This window comes from Nansenia antarctica, assembly GCF_963989245.1.
Source record: "Nansenia antarctica genome assembly, chromosome: 13".
NCBI classification, from domain to species: Eukaryota; Metazoa; Chordata; class Actinopteri; order Argentiniformes; family Microstomatidae; genus Nansenia; species Nansenia antarctica.
Genome location: NC_137683.1, coordinates 795,077 through 801,076, shown reverse-complemented (window position 1 = coordinate 801,076; position 6,000 = coordinate 795,077). Strand labels below are relative to the sequence as shown.

Here is a 6,000-nt window from a genome sequence, read left to right as displayed (position 1 = left end):
TTAACTTAACTTTAATTTAATAAAATCTGAACCATTGTTTAGTGTCTCCTGACCAACAGACTATGTTCAAGGTAAGGAACCATCTTACTATGAGGTGTAAAAAAAGTGAACTAACCCTTTAATTAAACTCCCTCTTATTTCATGTTTAACTATACTAGTTAAATCCAGTGAACTATACAATAGTTGGTGTTACTGCACACATTGCCGGTTTCACAGACAAGTCTGTAGCCATCGACAGCTGACTATTCAGTAGTTGTACATTTCAGATGATCAGGAGCAGCTTCAGTGGCAGCTCTGCAGGCGTACCCCATGTAGGACCATTCTAACATCAGTTGTTAAGTTGATGTGAAGAGAGAAGTTAATAAATGTCGACAGCGCAATTGTTTCCTACTGTCCTGCAGGTGCACAACCATTTCATTAACACCACAGACAGACGTGTTTCTATCTGCTGGAACGGGGAATTAAAGTTGTGAAAACCATCTACATTAAAAATGAATGACTCATAACACCTGTCTTCTCAAGCTCAGCTGAAACAGAAGCTTATCGTTGTTTTCACCGATGCTAATGACGTAGTCGGAGCCGCCCGTTGACTGTGAGGCATCATTAGCGACGGCTACGTTACGACTCTTCACAGCTGTAAAAAAAAAAAAAAAAAAAAAAAACGTCTCAACTCCGTCATTTTCTCTTTTGATTCGATGATCTAATTCCCTCAAGCTGTTTACTTTCAACCCTTTTAAAAGGAGCTCAGTTGTTTCACAACACCACCAGACGCTCGTTAGTCTCCTCCTAATGACGGCGTATCAACGCGAGTTTGAGTGTGAGGCGCTGCAGCATACGGAGACTTGTCTGAGCGTCTCGCACCCAAACAAAACAATAGCTGCTCTGTTCTCTTCCATCGCTTTTGTTTTATTATGTGTCCCCCTCCTGCCTTCATGCGGATGTTCATATCCAAACTTGCCTCAGAGCCGTGTCAAGGAAAATCATAATCCACTTAATTGGGAAGCTTGTTCGTTTAGACACATCGTTCCTCTGTTAACTTCTGACAGGGCTTTCAACCTGCTGCACAGCTTGAAGTAGCAGCATTGTTACCTCAGTAAGAGGCAAAAACACAGAGGAAAAAAAGCTAAAAAGATTTGTGTTTGGAGGCAACTCTCAACCCTTCTTCTGTAGCAGCCTACGTGTATTAGCAACGTTTCTAAAAAATAAAGCTTATTATTGTTATTATGAGATGTTGAGCAGTGAAAAGGCGTGCAGGGCTGAGAGCGTGTTGGGTGAGGAGGATTACGCTGTTCAACATTCAGAAGCTGCTGCTGTGTTGTGTTGTCAGGGGTTACTCTGCTGTGTTGTGTTGTCAGGGGTTACACCCTGACAGGAAGTCATCAGGTTACATACTCCCTGACAGGAAGTCATCAGGTTACATACTCCCTGACAGGAAGTCATCAGGTTACATACTCCCTGACAGGAAGTCATCAGGTTACATACTCACTGACAGGAAGTCATCAGGTTCTGCATAATGTTGTTTCTGACCTGCTGGTGAGAGGGCCGGAGGGCCCGGCTCTGGGGAGGAGGTACCGTGTCTTACAAGAGCGGATGATTGACAGGTAGAGACCCTGAGGCCCCACCCCCTCTGAGGCCCCGCCCCCTCCATCAGAGACCCCACGCACTCACACACACACACTCACACACACTCACACTCAATGTATACACACACACACACACACTCACGCGCACACACATACACACACGCACACCCCCACCCTGGGTCAGAGTGATCTCTTACACGGTAGTGACAAGTTAGCAGGAGGATCTGTCATGTCAGAGTGTTTAAGTGACACAGGGTTGGTTGTCATGTCAGAGTGTTTACGTGACACAGGGTTGGTTGTCATGTTGACATGGCAACACAGACTGATGTGTCACCTTTAAAATGGTCAATAAGCTGATTAATTGATCTCTTTCATAATGGGTTGGTAATGCAAATGCTCCAGTATTGATTAAGTGTGAGTCATTTGTTTGCATAATTAACATTGTCTGTGTGTATAAAATGAAGCCCATCTCCATAGAAATGTTGCAGTAATTATAGTCAGTTTTACTAACAATGTCCAGTTTGTACAAATGCCCCGTATTTCATTCAAGTTCTAAAAAATACAATGTGATAAAATCACCATGGAAACACTGACAGATGTGGAAGACAGTAAAGTATGAACATTAAATGTGCGATCAGTAATTCAAACCATAACAAAGCGGGCTCCTCACCACCATGTTGGTAAAAGGCTGAAGGATGAGATTGGAGAAATGTGAATACACACAGCTGCATGGATGGATCCATGAGGTCACAATGATAGTATTAACCATGTTGTGAAACTATCCAGTGTGTATTTACAGTTGCATAGTTAAACAAGAATGTTTGGGGTTCTGATAGAATGTTTGTTTCTGATGGGGTAAGACAGTTGAACGTCGCTCGTGAGGCATTTATATATTCTTCAAGAATCAATTGACGGCCGTCGACATATCCTGCATGTCATCCCTCCTCTCACTCACCCATCATTCCTGTCATCCCTCCCCTCTCTCTCACCCATCCTTCTTGTCATCCCTCCTCTCTCTCACCCATCCTTCCTGTCAGTCTCTCTACTGTCTCTATCCCATTAAACAGAAATGCCTTACTACTTCAACACAGGTTGAAGAGGCATGGCTAGGTTTCAAAACCAAATTCCTAAATATTATTGACAGTATAGCCCCCATGAGAACCACCAGGGTTAAAACCCGATCGGAACCATGGATGAATTCGGACATTCTAAATGCTATGAAAGTCAGAGACCTAAAATGCTCTGAAGTTCAAAAATGCAAATCAAAATTAGTGAAACACTTAAACGAAGATCACAAAACCCACTTTGAGAAAATTAAAAAACAATGCAACAAACTATGCAATCAGGTAATTACCATGACCAAATCTGCTAAGAAAGAATACCTCGATAACAAAATCGAAGAAAACTTAAACAAACCACGTGACCTTTGGAAGCTACTTAATAGCCAACTAGGTTGCAGTCAAAAACTCAAAACCAGGTCTACAAACATCAGCATAAAATCTGGTGATTCTCTCCTTACAGACAAGCTGGATGTGGCTAAGTGCTTAAACACTTTCTTTACAACCATAGCCACTAAATTAGTTAACAATCTACCACCCCACTCAGGGCGTTATGGTGTAGAGCACATCCGTGCGTTCTACAATAAACTGGGTGTACGCAATGATGATTTTAAACTCTCCATGGTGTCAAACGATGAGGTGTTTAAAAAGCTAGGCGCTCTACACTCAGAAAAGGCCACGGGCCATGACAATATTCCAGCCAGATTTCTAAAAGACTCAGCTGCCTCCATTACCCCAATCATCACCCACATAATAAACCTCTCCATCAAACAGGGACACGTCCCCCTTGACTTTAAAATAGCAAGGGTAACCCCACTGTATAAAAAAGGAAGCAAATTAGACCCAGGCAACTACCGACCTGTTTCTATTCTTAATTCCATCTCGAAACTTATGGAAAAAATAGTTTATGAACAGGTCGATAGGTACCTTACCGAAAAAAAGCTGATGTATGAATTTCAATCAGGATTCAGAACATCCCATTCCACTGACACATGCCTCCTCTATTTGAACGACCACATCAACCATGAGGTGGACTCGGGCAAGTACTGCGGCATGGTCATGCTGGACCTCCAGAAGGCCTTCGACACAGTAGATCACCACATATTGTTAGATAAACTGAAAGCAATTGGGTTTGATAGAACATCGGTGAGCTGGATGCAATCCTACTTAGAGGGGAGGGAACAGGTGGTTAGTGTGAACGGAACACTGTCCCCCCCCCTCCCAGTGACCTGCGGCGTTCCACAAGGAAGCATATTGGGACCTTTACTGTTCCTAATATATGTGAATGACATGTCATCAGCATGTAATTGCAATTTGTTCCTGTTCGCGGATGACTCGGCTCTGCTGGTCTCTGACAGGGACATATTGCAGGTGGAAAAAGCGCTAAGCACTGAACTGAGTAGAATCTGCATCTGGCTAGCTGACAATAAACTATCAATACACCTAGGTAAAACTGAAACCATCCTATACGGATCCCCATCTAAACTCAGAAAGGCTGAACATTTTAAAATAAAAGTGGGTAACATTAATATCACAAGAAAAGAGGATATTACATACCTGGGCTCCATCTTAGAGGCAAATCTTTCCGGAGATAAAATGGCAGCAAAAGTAATCAAAAAAGTGAACCATAAAACTAGATTCTTGTACAGGATATCCTCACTTGTCAGTAAAAACACACTGAGGACCCTATCAGGAGCTCTCATTCAATGTCACTTCGACTATGCCGTAACATCATGGTACTATAGAACCACAAAGGCCCATAAAACAAGACTCCAGACAGCCCAAAATAAACTGGTTAGGCTTCTGCTAGGCCTCAACCCTAGGACACATCTAACCGCTGCTCATTTTTTGAGCCTTGATTGGCTACGAGTAGTTGACAGAGTGCAGCAGCTTGCACTGGGCCTAGTCTTCAAGATACGCTACACCACAAAGACACCCAAGTACCTGTCAACATACTTCCAAAAAGTGAACAACGTCCACACTTACAACACCAGAGGAAGCTCCACGAACCACGTTCAACCGCGTTGCACCACAAACAAGGGCTTAAACTCGTTTACAAACTATGCAGTAAAGATGTGGAACGCCCTTCCTATAATCTTAAAGGAGTGTAAAACACTGCCCACCTTCAAAACCACTCTCAAAAAACATTTACAGGAGGCTGCAATCCGTAACTGGACCCTCTAAAACAAAAATCAGATTAAAAGACCTGAACTACCCACTGTACATACTTTGTGTTTTGTCCCCCGCCCCCACCTGTGGTGTATGTCCCCACCTGTCCTACCCGCTGTACATACCTTATGTTTTGTTGTATTGTTCTTCCCATGATGGATGTATGTTTATCTTGTAGATAGTAATAGTTATTTGTCTGTATTATCTTGTAGATAGTACTAGTTTTTCTGTCTGTCTTACATGTAACGATGAATTGAGAATCAAGGACCCCAATTGAAATAAGCCTGTGGCTTTCTTGGGTTTTTATCCTGTTAGTTGACCTTGTATGTAATATGTACTTTCATGTACCTACTTCTGCAAATCTTCTAATAAAGTTTTCAATCAATCAATCAAACGTGTTAAAACAGAGAATCAATGGATGTCATTCATTTTAAAAGTAAAATACAAGGTGTGCCAATTACAGATAGCCCCTTTAAGGATTTGTCAGACAAGCCTTGTGGTATCAAAGGGACGCTAATTGAAACAGGCCTCAAACTGTGACAGCCTTGGAGTGTAACCGACAGTCTAATTACTGCACTCATACCTGGGAAGCTTTTAAACCAGAATAGAAGCTTTCATGTTTAGCAGTGATTCAACCGTCTGCAACACCTGCTTGCAGAAGAGGAAGCAGACAGACCGCTAGGCTACGCTAACGCTAGGCTACCTTCTAGATGTGGAGTGTTTCAGTGACTCTGTCAGTACTGTATGTTGAGGATGCAGGTCGAGCATGGCGCTAACAACGCTTAGGTTGTGGGTTTGATTCCTACTGGGAACATATTTACTGAAACATGTATGATGCACTCTGCACACTTACACTGCAATGTAAGTCGCTTTGGATAAAAGTGTCATCTAAATGGTGTATATTTGAACTTAAACAACGGGATGATCAAACTGTATCCAGTTCCTCTCTCTCCATTTAACCGTTTACATGAGCAAGCCAAAGGCCCATGTTTTCCAAGGGAAGGAACATTGTGTCAGTCTGTAGTGAGCAGTGTAAGGCATGCTTCATCTCATTAGGAATGGTTACGGTTAGAGCAGGCTGTCTGAGGAAGGCATTAGCATGTAGCTACATGTAGTATACATGTACTGAGCAGTGTAAGGCTTTGTTCACGCCTCAGAGTACACCCTGCAGTATGTTTGTTACGTGCTTG

General features: G+C 42.6%; 1 protein-coding gene across 1 annotated transcript in view; it reads left to right on the top strand.

Annotated features, from left to right (window-relative positions):
• LOC308169769 (glypican-6-like) overlaps positions 1–6,000 on the top strand; it is a gene marked incomplete at both ends in the record, with an annotated part of 249,102 nt that overhangs the window by 35,106 nt on the left and 207,996 nt on the right. The gene's annotated exons all lie outside the window — the stretch shown is intronic.